Source organism: Microcebus murinus, chromosome X, assembly GCF_040939455.1.
Source record: "Microcebus murinus isolate Inina chromosome X, M.murinus_Inina_mat1.0, whole genome shotgun sequence".
NCBI lineage: Eukaryota > Metazoa > Chordata > Mammalia > Primates > Cheirogaleidae > Microcebus > Microcebus murinus.
This window is the reverse complement of record NC_134136.1, coordinates 59,739,020-59,757,092: the sequence shown is the minus strand read 5'-3', so window position 1 is coordinate 59,757,092 and position 18,073 is coordinate 59,739,020. Positions and strand designations below refer to the sequence as shown.

At 35.5% G+C, this 18,073-nt stretch overlaps 1 protein-coding gene and 1 pseudogene across 1 annotated transcript in view; one reads left to right on the top strand and one right to left on the bottom strand.

Moving 5' to 3' along the window:
• GPC3 (glypican 3) overlaps window positions 1-18,073 on the top strand; it is a 413,275-nt gene that overhangs the window by 198,994 nt on the left and 196,208 nt on the right. The window lies entirely within an intron of this gene.
• LOC105871457 (MICOS complex subunit MIC27-like) lies at window positions 8,179-16,604 on the bottom strand (annotated as a pseudogene).

Below are 18,073 nucleotides of genomic sequence, written 5' to 3'. Positions count from 1 at the left end.
AATGTGTACAACTTAATGAGTTTGGAGATAAGTATATAGCCATAAAGTTAGCACCACAATCTATGCCATAAACATATATATCCCATCCAAATGTTTCCTCCCACCCTCTTAATTTATTATTATTATTTTTGGTGATAAGAACACTTAAACAAGAGATCACCAAACACCTTCCTGTAAAAATTTTAAGTATATACAGTATTGTTGACTATAGATACTGTGCTGTACAGTAGATCTCTAGGACTTAATCATGTCGTGTAACTGGAAACTTGTACCCTTTGACTAATACCTCCTTGATTTGCCCTCACTGCAGGTCCTGGCAACCACCATTCCACTCTCTTACTTTGTGAGTTTGACTCTTTAAGATTCCTCATATAAGTGGTATCATGTCCTATTTGTTCTTCTGTGTCTGGGTTATTTCACTTAGCATAATGTTCTCCAGGTTTACCCATGTTGTTGCAAGTGGCAAGATGTCCTTCTTTTTGAAGGCTGAATAATATTTCATTTATCTCACATTATCTTTATTCATCCATTCATCAAAGGACATTTATGTTATTTCCATGTTTGGATATTCTGAATAGTGCTACAATGACCATGGGAATGTAGATATCTCTTTTTCTACTGCATCTCACCTTACCATTCTCGATGTTAGAACTGGTTCTTCATCCAAAAATTAAGGTAGGGAGAAACGGTGCAGTGGGGTATGAAGGAAGAGAGACATCATATTCACGTATGTGCACACTGCAGTTTTGGATATTTAACAATAATTTTCTTTTTAAATAAAAGTAAGACAATGCCAAAAAGAGATTACCAAACATCTGCCAGAAAAGTTTGAGTCTTGAGAAGGTCCATGGAGTCACCTTTACTTACTTTTAAGCTTTTCCTGCAGAAAGAATTCTTTACTTTGGGTGCTTGATGCTTAATAAATTGTGAAATCCTTCCTCCTCTGCATGTAGATGTGATGGACTTTTTGAGATGCATACACAGTTTGTCAAACTCTTCAGCAGTCAAATCATAATTGCAAATGGTAGTGGTTGCTTTAGGGCCTGGATGACCTTGAGGGAAACAGAGACTAACACACCCAGCTAGACCAGGGATTTCCTCAGATTAACACTCCTATTTTCTTACCAGCTGACTTATTTTGTCAAGTTGTAACCTTAATTCTGGATATTTACCATGCCCTCACATCCCATTCTCTTACACAGACTCATACCCCCCCCCAACTCCACACAACTCAGTTCTAATGTGAAAGCAAAAATCATCTGTTAAGTTTATAGGATATAAGGGTGATTTGCTAGAGGTAAACCATTCCTACCATTTGACAAACTCAGGGGAAAGCCATATGGTTGACCTTTGCTTGTATGCCACCTCTTCCCACCTGCTATTGAATTCGGCTGGAGTCCTTGTGGTAGTACCTACCTTCCTGCCAAGTCTTTGCCTGCTGCCAGAGCCCACTGAGTGCACCTGAGCAGCTCTCTCCCCCTGAGTCAATCATGCCCACCCTCGTGAGGTCCCCAGCCTTCTCATTCCCTGTGTTTCATATGCTGGAATACCCTGCAGGAGACTAAGTCCCAAGAAAGTGTCAAGCTCCTGGCCCTTGAGTCCTGTCTCTGCCAGTAGCCCTTTGTAGGAACTGTGGCTCAAGGGAGGGCCTGGCCTTTTTGCAAAAGCTAGCTTTCAATTAAACACCATAATTTTATGATTAGAGCTGAGAACTCTGAGATTTCATACCCATATCAATAATTCCTAAGAAATGCGTGGTATTGACCTTTTTCCACTTATTTTCTTATAATTGCCATTTCATCACGACTCTAAGGCACCACAGGCAATGTATTTCTGGAGAATTATTGTTCTTGGTAAGTAGTTGGAATGTTTCCAAGTTTTTCCTTGTTCCTCACATCCTACCCAAGTTGTGGAGTTATTTTCCTGAAATGTCTAGTAAACGCAGTATAGCCAAACAACTGTATTATTAATATTAAGTTTACTTCGAGTTGAACCAAAAGGAAAAGAAAAATAGACAAGCTCCTCATACCTCAAAGCATTATTGCATAGTGATTTAGTAGATACGCTCTGGATCCAGACTTATTTTATCCAAATCTTAGCTCTTCTAACTTACTTAACCTATCTGTGCTTCAGTTTTCTTATCTGTAAAATGAAGACATTAGTTTGCTCACCTCATAGGGGGGTTCTGATAATTACATGAATTATTTCACATAAAATGCTTGAAACACTGCTTGGCAAGTGGTAAATGCTCCAAGGATGCTAGTTCTTATTATACCTAAAGCTAATCTTCAAGTGCTATGCACTATTTGCCCTTGAAGAAGAGGGACATAATGGAAAAAGCATAGGACAGATAGTTAGGAATCCTGTGTTCCGTTGCTGCCACCATCCACCACATAGCTGTATGACTTGGAGCCAATCTTAGTTTGCGTTACCTCATCTGTGAAATTGGGATAATGTTTCCCTTAGCTACTGTTCACATACATGCACGCACGAATGCACATACATACATACTTTCAGTGATTGAGAAGGAGATGAGAATTAAATTAGAGCACAAATTTTAAAAGTCTAAAATGACATGAGGCACTTTACAGATATGTTATCTGTTTCCATGTGTATTATGTATGCTTAAGCTATAAGAGACTCTTAGGACAAAATGGACTCTTATATCTCTATAGTATTTTATGCCTTTCAAATGAGATAAGCCGCTCAGTATTATATCACAGCTGGCTATCACAAGCCTTTAGGACCTAGGGACTATGTTGTTTGTATGTTTTATTCACAATCTAACAGATAGTGTACATTCAGTAAATATTAAATGGAAAAAAATTTATTTTATACAAGTGCAATCAATCTAAGGAGACAGCTAAGATGCTGCAAAAATGATCTATAAATAGTTTTCTAGCACGTGGTTAATGTTGCTAACTTCACATAATGTCAGCAGCCTGTGATAATTTAGGTCCCAAATAAGTTGAAATCTGGACTGGACACGTCTTGAGAGGCTGTGGTATGGTCCAGCAGGAGCAGCAATAGCCCAGACCTTTGGGGCTTGGGATCTCTTATCTCAGATTTACCTTATCTTTAACAAGAGAGTAGTCAGTGAGTCTCATGGCTCTCTATCTGTAAAAAGTAAAAATAAAATTGTTATAATGAGTGCCCAGTGGGTACTTGTTGAGGGTATGAATGAATGAGGCCTTGGGAGGGAGTGTGTGTGTGAATTTTAAAGCAACCCAGATCTGAGACTTCTCATTAGTGAAGGGAAGGAGGATAGGGATGCACCTTCCAGTAACCATGGAGAAGGAAGTCTGTTGCTTTTGTAATCACTAAAGCTTTGTCTGTGAAGCACTTACAGAAATACAAAATGCTATGGAAATCTTTTAATAACAGGTCACAGACACAATTCTCTCCAATAACAATGGTTGCATAAACTACTGGCAATTGACCTTTCTTAGGATACTAATTTAGCATTTAAGTAATTAAAATGGGAAAGAAGAGCAGGCAAGAACAAGACTATGTAAAATGCACACATTAATTGTTCTAACAACAACATAAAAGATCCCCTAGTTGTTTTGCTGTTTGCTTTCAATAACTAAAGGTGTATTAAGAAATACAGATTTTATCAGATAAAGACACTACCAGAATGTTGAAGCCATTCCCACTTTATAGTGAGGAATCTTTCATTCAATATGTCCTCAAAAGCCCATATTTTTTTTCTCCTAAGCTATGGTTAATAACAGTAAATGGTTAAGTGTAGAAACGCTTTAGCCTTGATTCATGGAATTATGGTCATATTCTATAAAAACAAAATTTCACGAGTTGAGAAAAACCATAACCAGACCTAGAATATATCTTAGTGATTTTTTTATTCTAGCTAAGACATAAGTTATTCTTTGCATAGCTCTTTGGCATAATCCGTATTCCTTCCCCATAAACTCTTTGGGGAAGGACTATTTTTTAAATAAAAGTTTTTAATTAAGTGAAATGATTTGATAAGCTCTGGGGGCCGTTTAACTACTCAGTGTGTGGATTCTTGGAGGAACTGTAGAACTTTGATTCCTTGGGGACCATCAAGCTTTCTTCTGTTAAGAGTGAACTAAAGATCTATGTGGGTATCATTTCTTAGTCATAGAACCTTGAATAAGTAAGAATATTTTCCAATGAACCAAGAACTGGCTGGTCCAAATGAAAGCCTGGGAGACAGAGAAGAGTGAAAAAAGAGTAAGGATCATGTCTTATATGAGAAATAACTCATCGAGGTGATAGCATGAAAAATGCTGGCCCAGAAGATTCTGTTAAAAGAAACAGTCATTCTTGGTATATCCATAGTAAAATGGTTTTCTAAACTCCAGTGGCTTTTTCAAGACACATTGTTCTTAAAATAAAGTTTTATCAATGTAAGAAACAAATTTTCATCTGGGGTTTTTCTACACTGTTCTGTTTAGCTAGTTCCTGGTTTTTCAAGAGTATCTTATCCCTGAATCCATTGTGAAAATAGACATATTCTGAGCCATGACAAAGACAGCCTTATTAGTGCCTTCCTAATTTTTAAAGTTGCCATATACATTTGACCCAAATTTTCAAGCTGTGGAAAAAAGGTAAAAAGGTAAAAACTTTTAGAAGGATCATATATGCAGATTCAACCAAGTGCCCCGACTACTGCTGAGGAAGACAGTGTTGGACTGCCCATGGGTCCCTGACAAGGTCCTGGCCATTTATAAATACAAACATTTCTATAGTTCCTACTCAAACTTGTGAGAACACATTGTTGAGATATTTTGTCTTCAAGTAATAGGTATAGCTCCTCTCTCTCTTTCTCCTTCCACTTATTTATTTACCTCCCTGTTTATTTGCATCCTATTTTGTCCCCAGAGGAATTTAATGTGCTCTATAAAAAGCCTTATAATAAAAGTAAGATACAATACAACTAAAATACATAGGAACAATCAGTCAAAATGGAAAATACAGGTAGGAAAGTAAAATGGAGCCAGAAGTAAGTTTATGACATAAAATACATGATATGAAGTTTATTATGCTTAATAGAGGCAGATCGTAATTTTGTCTCTAAGCTTTCTAGTAATAAATGTGAAGATGGAAAAATGATGAGTTACCTGAATCACAGTGTCCAGAAGGTTGAAGTCAACTAGTTGTTCAGGAAAGCTAATAGAGGGTAAATGATAAGAACTAATTAAGCTAATGGGGGAAAGGGGTGGTCAACTATTGCAGACTCATAAATTTTCTAGTAGTTAGGAATATTCAATTCTTACTTCTGTGCACCCTTTGAGTGAATTATTTAATTATCTTCTCTGGTCTATAATAGCCTTTGGGGAAAAATCTCTATCAATCAAATGATATATGTAATAGCCTGTGAAAATATATATTTCTTTCATTCTTTTTGTCACTCATTTCTTTATTTCTCATTGATGTACCTTGTATTTGGAAGCCTAGTAGGAGAAACTTAAAAAGCAAGACTATATACATTTACAGGCTGGTCATGGGCCTGAGCAAATAAATGGCTTATATTTAATAGCAACTTATTGCTAAGCTTGGTCAATTCTAGTTAAATTAATATGGAACATAAAATGCCAGAAAGATCCCACAGAAATTGGAGCAACACTTTTAGTGTCTTCTCTATAAACTGTTTAAGAAAATGTGGGGCTTTTCTTCAACCTAAGTTTGCAGTTTCTATGTGGCTAATTTTTAAAAAATCATTCTGTATCCGAAAATAACATAGAAATGTGTTACCTGTTTGGGTGTTTTGGTCCATTAACCTTTTCCATTGTTTTTTCCAATTAAAATTACATTGATGCCATATGGCATCTATTGTATACAAAAACTCCCTAACTCATGAAAGAAATGTCAAAGCAGATTGAGGGGAAAAAAGAGGGAGTAACTTAACACTATTCACTGGTTCTGGTCACTAGTTCCATCAAGGGCTAATTTCCAAGGTCTAGGTTTTTTTCATTTCTTTAATGGTTAATAGACTTTATTCTTTTAGAACAGTTTTAGATTTAAAGAAAAATCAAGCAGATAGTACAGAATTCCTATATGCTTCCTCTCCCCAGGGCACAGTCTCCTCTATTATTAAAATTGTTAGCATTAGTGTGGTACATTTGTTACAATCAGTGAACCAATGTGATACGTTATTATTAACTAAAGTCTATAGTTTAAGGTTCACTCTTTGTGTTGCACAGTTCTGTGAGTTTTTACAAATGCATAATGTCTTGTATCCTCCATTAGAGTATCCTACAGAATAGTTTCACCATCCTAAAACCCATGCTTCACCTATTCCCCTATCCTTGTCCCTCCCCTCTCAAGGCCTTGGCAACTATTGATCTTTTTAGTGTCTCTGTAGTTGTGCCTTTTTCAGAATGCCATATGGAATTGTACTGTATGTTGCCTTTCAGGCTAGCTTCTTTCACTTAGCAATAGGCATTTAAAGTTCCTCCATGTCTCTTTGCGGCTTGATAGCTCATTTCTTTTTATTGCTGAATAGTGTTCCATTGTATAGATGTACCACAGTTTGTTTATCCTATTGAAGGACATCTGGCTTGCTTCTAGTTTGGGTGATTATAAATAAAACTGCTATAAACATTCATGTGCAGGTTTTTGTGTGGACATGACTTTTCAAATCAATTGGGTAAATACCAAGGAGCACGATTTCTGGATCACATGGTAAGAGTATCTTTGGTTTTATGACGAATTGGCAAACTTATCTTTTAAAGTGGCTGTGCCATTTGCCTTCCCACTAGCCATGAACGAGAGTGCCTGTTGCTCTGCATTTTTGCCAGCATTTGGTCATGTCAGTGCTATGAATTTTAGCCATTTTAATAGCTGTGTGGTAGTATCTCATTGTTATTTTAATTTGCAATTCCCTAATGATTTATGATATTGAGCATATTTTTCTAGGCTTAATTGCCATCTGTGTAAGATTTTTGGTGATGGTGTTTGCTCAGATCTTTTGCTTATTTTTTAATTGGGTTGTTTGTTTCTTACTGTTGAATTTTAAGTGTTCCTTGTGTATTTTGGATACAAGTCTTTTATCAGATATGTGGTTTGCAAATATTTTCTCCTAGTCTTTGGCTTGTCTTTTCATTCTCTTGACATATGCATTTCTCTTTATTCTCTTAATGTCGCAGAGCAGATGTTTTTAATTTTATAAAGTCCAACTTATCAATTTTTTATTTCACAGATTGTGCTTTTAATGTTATATCTAACAACTCATTGCTAAACCCCAGGTCACCAAGACTTTCTCCCATGTTAACTTCTAGAAGTGTGATAGTTTTGCATTTTACACTTAGGTCTATGATCCATTTTGAGTTCATTTTTATGAAAGGTGAAAGGTCTGTGTCTAGATTCATTTCTTTGCATATGGACGTCCAATTGTTCCAGCAGTATTTGTTGAAAAAACTATCTTTTCTCCATTGAATAGCCTCTGCTCTTTTGTCAAAATCAGTTGCTTATATTTATGTGGGTCTATGCCGAGGTTCTGTATTCTGTTTTATTAACTTAATTTTTTATTCTTTTACCAATACCATGCAGTTTTGATTACTGTAGCTTTATGAGAATTCTTCAAATTTGGTCATGCCAATCCTCCAACTTTGTTCTTCAGTATTGTGAGGGCTTATCCTGGGTATTTTGCCTTTCTATATAAACTTTTTTTGCCATAAAATATAGATATTTTATTCCAGCTCTACGAAATGAAAAAATCCTTCCATACACCATTCTAATTTTTTTTTTTTTTACCTCCAAGGTTCTGCTTGACACCATTCTAATTTAACTGACATTAATTCAGAAAAGCTAGAGCAGATATGTATGTGTATATATACAAGTATGTGTGTATATATATGTATATATATATATATACACACACACATACACACACACACACATATGTATTTTTAGATTTTGGTCTTTTTGGTGTCCATATCTTCATTTTGTTTTGTTTTTTAATAAATGCCCTTAAAAGTCATAAAATGCACCTTAATACTTCTACCTGTGTCCCCTCACCAATCATTTAGTATTGTCTAGATTGCATTCACAGTTTGTTTTGTAATCACTTATGTGACTGGGAAAATTTGATTTAAGTTATACTCAGTTGCCCATTAAATGATTTTTTTTCATCATTATTTGCAACTTAACACATCTTGTAGTTTTCTATGCAATCTCTCTATGCAGTCTACTTCAGCTTCTAGTGCTGTACTGATCTACATCTTCTGGGTGGGACTGCCGGTGATCCATGAACTTGGGGTCAGGCATAAACTGGGTAGCACCTGAGGTGGATTCTGATTTGGTCTTTCCTTCAGAGCCGAGTTCTGATGGCAAAGGCACTATTTCAGGACATGAGTTGTTTTTGCAGGTATTTCTGTTTCAGCAGAGCTTCCTAGCTTAGTTTTTCTTTAGGTTCAAGAAGTGACTCTTTTTGTTGCTTTGGTCTATAACTATTTAACTGCTTTATAAATTTGCTGGTTTGTAGCATATGCCTTTTCCCTATTACCTTAGCAATTATTACTCACTGAACTGGATAGCAAGCAGTTGCTCTTAAAGTGGCCAGGCCCAGAGCATAAGTGGTTATCTTTTTAAAAATATTATTATTTATTCATATATATTTTAGAGAAAGGGTCTTACTCTGTCACCTAGGCTAGAGTGCATTGGTGAAATCATAGCTCCCTGCATCCTTGAACACCTGTACTCAAATGATCCTCCTGCCTCAGCCTCCCGAGTAGCTAGGACTACAGGTGTGTGCCACCACACCCAGCTCAAGTAATTTTCTTTTGTTTTTGTTTTTGTTTTTGTCTTTGTTTTGTTTTATTTTCTTGGGACAAGGTCTCGCTCTGTTGCTGAGGCTGGAATGTAGTGGTGTGATCATAACTCACTGCAACCTTGAACTCCTGGGTTTAAGTGATCCTTGCACCTCAGTCTCCCTAGTAGCTGGTACTACAGGTGTGTGCCATCATGCCAGGCTAATTTTTTCTATTTTTTGTAGAGATGGGGTCTTACTCTTGCTCAGGCTGGTCTTGAACTCCTGGCCTCAAGCAATCCTCCTGCCTTGGTCTGCCAAAGTGCTAGGACTATGGTCACGAGCCATCACACCCAGCCTCAAGTAACTTTCTTAAACCTAGAACTTTTTCTCGCTCAAACCAAGCCCACCAATCCTGAAATCACCGTAATCGCTTCCATTTTTGGAAGAAAATCTTGAGGAGTGTTCTTCAGAAAGACATATGCATCTACTTTTTCCAAATTGTATCATATGTGTTATCCCATTTTTCACAAAGATGTAAACACCCTTGCACCAGCCAATGTAATGACCAGTTGTAGTGTGAATAGAAGCAAAGCCTATTTGTAAATGGCCAGGCTGCTCTTCAACATATTTAGACTGGAGAGATGGTGCAGTATATATGGGCAGCTACTCTAATTTCACTAGCTGCTTTTTGTATTTCTTTTCTTTGGCCACATGTACACATATAGATGTATGTATCAGAACTGCAGGCATGGCTGTCAATTTTCCATTCTAAATGCTGCCATGTCTGTGACCCTCTTGGCCATTTTCAGACTCCGGTATAAACTTCAGTATTGATAACTACAAAATAACTTGCTGAGATTTTGATTGGGGTTCCATTGAATCTGTAGATCATGTTGGAAAGAATTGACATCTTAATAATACTGAGTCTTACTATCTATGAACATGGAGTATCTTTCCTTTTCTTGTCTTACTGCATTAGCTAGGACTTTGTAAGTGCAATGTTGAATAAGAGTGCTGAGAGAGGGACATCCTTGCCTTCTTGCTGATTTTAGGGGAAAAGCATGTAGTTTCTCACTATTAAATATGATATTAGCTGTCAATATTTTGTGGATGTTCTTTATCAAGTGTAAAAAATTTCCCTCTATTCCTAGTTTACTGAGTTTTTATCATGAATGATGTCAATTTTGGCAAATGCTTTTCTGCATCTATTGATGGGATCATATGATTTTTCTGTTGAGGTGATGGATTACATTAACTGATATTTGATATACACCAGCTGTATATCAGTATATCAAGGCTGATATACACCAGCCTTGTGTATCTAGTTTATTCCAGATATGCACCAGCCATGGCATATAATTCTTTTTATATATTGTTGGATTTCATTTGCTAATATTTTGTTGTGAATTTTTGCATTTATGTTCATGAGACATTTTGATCTGTAACTTTCCTTTCTTTTAATAGTTTTATCTGGTTTGGGTGCTGGCTTTATAGTATAAGTTAGGAAGTGTTCTGTCTGCTTCTGTTTTCTGGAAGAGACTGTAGAGAATTGATATCCTTTCTTTCTCAAATATTTGGTAGAATTCACCAGTGAACCCATCTAGCCCAGGTGCTTACTTTTTGGAAGATTATTAATCATGGATTCAATTTCTTTAATAGATACAGGCCAATTAAGATAATTTATTTCTCCTTATGTAATTTTTGATAGTTTCTGTCTGTAAAGGAATTGGTCTATTTCATGAGTTTTATCAAGTTCACGGACATAGAGTTTTACCTAACATTCATGTATTACTCTTTTATTATCTATGGGAGCAGTAGTGATGACCCTTCTTTCATTTCTCATATTAGTAAATTATGTCTTCTTTGTCTCTTGGTTAGCCTGATTAGATATTTTTAAATTTTATTGCTATTTTGAAATAACCAGCTTTTAATTTTTTAGATTTATCTATTGATTTTCTGTTTTAAATTTCATTTATTTCTGCTCTAATTTTTATAATTTATTTTTTCTGCTTACTTTACATTTATATTGCTCTTCTTTCTCTAGTTTCCTGTGACAGAATCTTAGGTTATGATTTGAGATCTTTCTTCTTTTCTAATATATGCATTCAATGCAATGAATTTCTTTTTAAGCACTGCTTTTGCTGCATGCCACAAATTTTTATAAGCTGTATTGTCATTTTCATTTAACTAAAAATATTTAAAAATTTTTCTTGAGACTTCTTCTTTGTCCTGTATGTTATGTAGAAGTATGTTGTTTAATTTCTAAGAGATTAGGGATTATCTTATCTTTCTGTTATGATTTGTAATTTAAATCCATTGTGGTTTGATAACATTCTTTGTTTTATTTTTATGCTATTAAATTCATTAAGGTATATATTATGGCCGAGAATGTGGTCTATCTTAGTGAATGTTCCATGTAAGCTTGAGAATAATGTGTATTCTGCTGTTAATAAATGAAGTATTCTATAAATGTCAATTAGATCCAGTTGATAGATGGGGCTATTCAGTTCAACCATATCCTTGCTAATTTTCTGCCTGATGGATTTGTTAGTTACTGATAGAGAGCTGTTAAATGCTACAACTATAATAGTTGATTTGTATACTTTTCCTTGCAGTTATATCAGTTTTTACTTCATGTATTTTATTGCTGTGTTGTTAGGTGCATACACATTAAGGATTGTTTTTGTTTGTTTTTTTTTTCCTTTTGGAGAGCTGACCCCTTTGTCATTATTTAATGACTCTCTTTATCCCTGATAATTTTCCTTCTTCTGAAGTGTCCTTAACCTGAAATTAATTTAGCTACTCCAGTTTTTTCTAAACTAGTGTTAGCATAGTATGTCTTTCTCTTTCCCTTTATATGTGTCTTTATATTTAAGATGTGTTTCCTGTAGACAACATAAAGTTAAGTCTTATATTTATAACCACTCTGATAGTCTCTATCTTTTAATTTGTGTATTTAGAACATTCACATGTAAAGTGATGATTGACATAGTATTAAATCCACCATATTTGTAACTACTTTCTATTCATTGCACTTATTCTTTGTTTTTGTTCGTTTGTTTGGTTTTTGGTTTAAAATTTTTTTGATTAAGTCTTTCTCTCTAGCTCTGCCTTCTCTGGTTCTAACTGAACATTTTGTATAATTTTATTTTTCTCCTTTCTTAGCATATCAATTATACTTCTTTTAAAAATTTTTTAGTGATCGCCCTAAAGTTTGCATATACATTTACAACTATTCTGAGCCACTTTCAAATAACACTATTATTTCATTAGCATTGTATCTTATAAAAGAATATTCCCAATTCCTCCCTCTAATTTCTTATAACATCACTGTCATTCATTTCACTTATCCATATGCTATAATTACCAAGTACATTGTTGCTATTGTTACTTTGAACAAACACTTATCTATTAGATCAGTTAAGAAAAAACTTTATTTTACCTTCATTATTCCTTTTCTAATAGTCTTCCTTTCTTTATATAGATCTGATTTCCTGATCTATAAGACTTTCCTGAAGAATTTCTTTTATCATTTCTTGCAAGGCAGGTCTACGAGTAACAAATTTCCTCCAGTTTTGTTTGAGAAAGTCTTTATCTCTCCTTTACATTAGAAGGATAATTTTGTTGGATACAGAATTCTAGGTTGGTGGGGTTTTCTTACTTTCAACATTTAAAAATATTTTGGTTTATTCATTTTGTGTGCATAATTTCTGAGGAGAAACTTGATGTAATAATTCTTATCCTTATTCCTCTATAAATAAGGCAGGGTTTTTTTTTCCTCTTTGGCTTCTCTGGAGATTTTCTCTTTGTCTTTGATTTTCTGCAGTTTGAATATGATATGCCTAGGAATAGATATTTTGGTATGCCTCCTGCTTATTATTCTCTGAGCTTTTGAGATCTGTGAATGGTGTCTATCAAGCATTTTGGAAAATTCTTGGTCATTTTATATCTTCAAATATTTCTTCTGCTCCATTCTTTCTTTCTGGAATTACAATTAAACATATTTTATACCTTTTGAATTTTTCTCAAATTTCTTGGGTATTCTTTTCTCTTTTTTTCATTCTTTTTTTTTCTATCCCATTTGATTTTGGGAAGGTTTTATTGACATATCTTCAAGCTCACTGATGCTTTCTTGGTTGTATTTGGTATATTGATAAGCCCATAAAAGGTATGCTTCATTTCTGTTTTAGTGTTTGTGATTCCTAACATTTTTTGATATTTCTTAGAGTTTCCATCTCTGTCTTTTAATTACTCATTTGTTCTTGCATGTTTTTATTCCATTAGTACCCTTATTATATTAATCATGGTTATTTTAAATTCCCTATATAATTCCAAATTATGTGCCATATCCAAATGTGGTTATGATAATTGCTTTGTCTCTTCAGACTGTTTTTCTTGCCTTTTAGCATGGCTTGTAATTGCTTGTTGAAAACAGGGCATGATATACTGAGTAACAGGAATTTGAAGTAATTAGACTTCTAATGTGAAGTTTTACATTAATCTTGTTAGGAGCTGGGCTATTTAATGTTTGCTGTAGCTGTAGGTGCCAGAGATTTAGTTTTCTCTAGTGCCCTTGTTTTGTTTTTTCTCACCCATTGTTTTGGGGTTTCCCTAAGAACTCCTTCTTAAATAGGATCTGTGTCTTGCAGTCCTCTCAGTTGTAACTGCTGTTATACTTCAGACCTACTGATATGGTGGTAGAGTGTAGGGGAAGTGGACATTGTCTGTACTTTAATGATTAATCTCAGTATTTTATTGGGCCTAAGTCCTTGGGCTGTCACCTTCAGAAATTTTTCCTAGCCCTTTTTTCTCCCTATGTGTGACAAGAAGGATAGAGAGGGCTATAAGTTATCTAACTGCCCTTCCTCCAGGTATATCAGGCTTTGGTAAAATTGTGTTCTCCTTGGAAAGCAGGCATTTTTTATGGAGGAATGCTCATGATGTATTTCAAAATTATTGCTTTTTCTTTCCCCCTGCATGACAAATAAGGAAATTTTTCTTGAATCCTCACTGTGAAAACTTTGTGTGGTTTCTAGAGGTAAAACTCAAGGAAGTGTGATTCCTTGTATTTGCGTGTCTCCCCAGATTTCAGGGTGGCAACTTGGCGTGACTGCAATTCCCTGATGGGTCTAAGAAGAATCATGGATTTTCAATTTGTTCAACTACTTTCTTGTTGCTGGGGATGGAATTCTGAACTGTGGAAGTTGGAGCAGGGAGCCCATGTGAGGTTGAGGTTCAATATGACCCCCTGGCCCTTTTTTCCTGCAATATCCATTGTTGTTATTCTTTCTTTCCAAAGTCTTTACATGTTGAAGTTGAAAACAGAAGTTTCCCGACATCCAGTTTTTAGGGCTGAAGCACATTTGGAATTAGCAAAGGCTCTGATGAGACTGACCTACATTCAAATTCAGGCCTTGGCATTTAATTAGAGGTATTACCTTCTGTGAGTCACTTAACCTCTCTGAGCCTCAGTTTCCTCACCAGTAAAATAAAAACAATTCCAAATACCTATGGTTATGTTAAAGTTGAACAAGAGGACAGATGTGAGCAAGTTCACCACAGATGCTGGCATGTACTTTGCAGGTACCTCATATCGGTTTTCTTTTTCTATTAAGGTGCCTGAACTTCCACTGCATCACTTGACCAATTAAAAAAATAAAAATAAAAAGGTACCTGCGTTTGAAAACAAGGATCATTTTGAGTCCAACCCCACTGTGAGGCATTTATCCTAGAAACATAAAAGGTTCTTAAGTATTTGCCATTCGTACAGCACTGGAAAATTTGCTTTGAAAAAAATAACCTGCTTCTATAAGAACTATTTTATTCTAAAAGACTTGAAAGGGGCCGGGCGCGGTGGCTCACGCCTGTAATCCTAGCACTCTGGGAGGCCGAGGCGGGTGGATTGCTCGAGGTCAGGAGTTCGAAACCAGCCTGAGCAAGAGCGAGACCCTGTCTCTACTATAAATAGAAAGAAATTAATTGGCCAACTAATATATATAGAAAAAATTAGCCGGGCATGGTGGCACATGCCTGTAGTCCCAGCTACCCGGGAGGCTGAGGCAGAAGGATTGCTTGAGCCCAGGAGTTTGAGGTTGCTGTGAGCTAGGCTAACGCCAGGGCACTCACTCTAGCCTAGGCAACAAAGCGAGACTCTGTCTCAAAAAAAAAAAATAGTAAAAAAATAAAAGACTTGAAAGGGACTTCATGGTTCATTTATTCCTCTCTTCTTCCAACCCCAAGTATACTCTTATTTTTTTAATACCTAGTTTACTACTGAAAAGGCCCATGAAAACATATTTCCTTCTCTCTGGGACTGAATACAGGAACATCAGCACCAAATACTAAGGATAATCATTTGCTGCAGTGATAGGCTATATGGCCTGGGAAGTAGTAGAAGTTAAGGAGAGATAATAACCTGATTGTACATTTTACTTATCAAACCACATCTGGAAATCATATCTCTTTTTTTTTTTCTTTTTTTGTTTGAACAATTATCTGTAGGATGATGGAAATCATATCTCTTTTTGAGCACCATAGTTTAAGGAGGACATTGACAACACTAGAACATGTCCAAATAGTGGTGACCAGGAAGGTGATAGAGGCATCTAGAAATCTGTAAACCTTGTTATATTAAGATATATATTAACTCAAATTTACTAGATCTATTTATCTGCATAATTTATTCTTACAGAAGAATTATAAAAAATAGAATTTTCTATTTAGTGCCAAATTTTTCATGATAGCTCTGATTTTACATTGTTTCAATTTTTCCTAGATATAACTTTTGTCTTCTTCCCAGGAAAGAAAGAGGAAAACCTCTCCTAGCTGAAGTGTACATTATTATCTGACCAAAAAAAAAAAATCAATGAGCTGAATTTTCTTGTAGTAATTCTAGCCCTTGACTTCATTTCATGAAATCTCAAGTTACCAAGAAAAGCTGAGCATCACTTTTCACCTAGTGTTGGTTTTTATATGTCCCCCAGGAGCATTTATTTACCTATACAGTTATGGTTTGGTGATACAGAAGTAAGGGGGCTGGGTAAAATCTAGAGATGTGCTAAGTGAATTCTGAACTGTGGAAGTTGGAGCAGGGAGCCCATGTGAGGTTGAGGTTCAATATGACCCCCTGGCCCTTTTTCCCTGCAATATCCATTGTTGTTATTCTTTCTTCAGAAGAGTTCATGATCTTTTGTAATTTTCTTTTTCTATTGATCTAGTAGTGCTAGTAACAGAAACTTCAAAACAAAAGGTTATGACAATACAGTCTATGGAATTGCCCTATTATATATTTTGTACATTTGAGACTGAATACACTGTACTTAAGAAAAAATTTGCCTTGTATTCATTTTAGGTTGTTGTTTGGATGATTTGAGAACCAGAGGGATAGCATCTCCACAGCAGTCTTCTCCTTTCTCTTACTTCATACTGACCCAAGGCAAGGGCAAAAGTGTGCCTCTGCTTTGTTGGTCTTTAGGCTGCAATTTCTTCTAGTACACTTCCACTTAAAGAGGGGAAGACAATGGGAAAATAATGAGTTTAAAACAGAACTTAACTAAGGTTTTTGAGGATATATGTGTGTTGGCTGTAGGTCTGAGGGCAGCATCAGTAGAACTGTCACTGGGAGACACTAGTTTGTGATCATTACTTTTACTCTGCAGCAGTGTTACCCCTAGGAACATGTGCTGAGCCTCAATTTTGTCATCTATAAAATGGGAATGTGATACCAAATTCAAAAGATTGCTGTAAAAAGTAGATATACTTTAATATATAGATATACTCATAATATACTTGGAAATGTTTTGTAAGCTCTAAACCATATAGCTTGTGAGTACTCCTAAAATAAGGATGTTATATCACTTACCTCCATCTACTCAGCACTTACATACCCCTAGTACCTAGCACAGAGCCTAGTATATAAGAAGTGATTTCTAGCTGAAATTAAAAGAAATAGTTTTAAATCTCTAAATTTCTGATTATTTTTAAATAATTCATTGATTGGTCCTTTGTATTGGGCTAGATGATCTCTTGGCCTCTTCCAACTTTCAGATACAAAGATTGAGAATAAAGTACCATATGGATTTTGGAGGACTGTAATAAGATAGATTAACTTTCTAGGAATTGCTTAATGTTTTAAATAAAATGAAACAAACAAATGAACATGCAACAACTTGTAGCCAGGCAGATTTTTCCCAGGGTCACACAACTGCAAAGTAGAAGTAATCAACACAAACTAACATGCCCCAGTAAGAGTTGTACTGTCGCTGCCCTCAGACCTACAGCCTGAGTATATATACAGCCAACATATATATTCTCAAAAACTTTTGTAGAAACTTAAGTTTTGTTTAAACTCATTACTTTCTCAAGTGGGCTTGGAAGCCCGGTAGAATTGCACTGGCATCTATTCAACATTGCTGGGCATGTCATAAGCCCAAGGGAAGAATACAGGGAGCATGTTCTACTTTGGGACAAATCTGGGGCAGATGGTGGTAGCACAACCTAGAGCTCACTTCTGCTACAGATGACCGAAATGTTGGGGTAAGTGATCCCAAGGAACTGTTGGAATACAGTCTCTCTAGTAGTCTGAAAGTGGTAATAATTTGATTTTTCAAGGCTCATGAATTGGCATCATTTGGAGTACATCTGTCATGGACCTTTGCACTTTGGAAGGAAATGAAAGGAAGTACTAAGTTAATTTTAAATGTCTCAGGCAACTTAGTTATTTTTATTTTTAAACTCTTTCTTATTTCTTGAAAAACTTATTATTGTGATTATTTTTCCTTCCCTCATATAAATGTGGAACTCTGATTATTTGGGATAATTTGTGTCTGGAATATTTCAGTTTGGAGAAAATGAGATAGTGACATTCTTACTTTGTCTCTCAAACCAAGGATACTAATTAGGTCTTATGCCAAGGAGTCGGGGCAGCAGATGTAATCATGAATTTGTGGTCTCTGTAGAGTAGATAAGGCTTCCAATCCATGTGGAAGCTGAACTTAGCAAGAAAGCTTAGTAGTTATCCTCCAGATGTTCAGGTTATAAATAGAGGTGTTATTTTCAATACCAAATGATAGATAAGTGCATGGATTTCCCCCCCTTCCCAGATACAAATTCAGTGGATAAATTCCATTTCCAGGTCTGGCAATCTGTCAAATAGCTCCCTTTAAAATTATCAGGAGAAAATCTACTAAAAATGATTAAATTCATGATAGCATTCAATCTTGGCTAAGATCTATGCCTCTCCTCCAGGGCTGAATAGACTTAAATTGTTTATGTGAGTTTATATAGTATATGGTTTGTTGTCATATATTTACCTCTTTCTAAAAATGAAATGTCCTG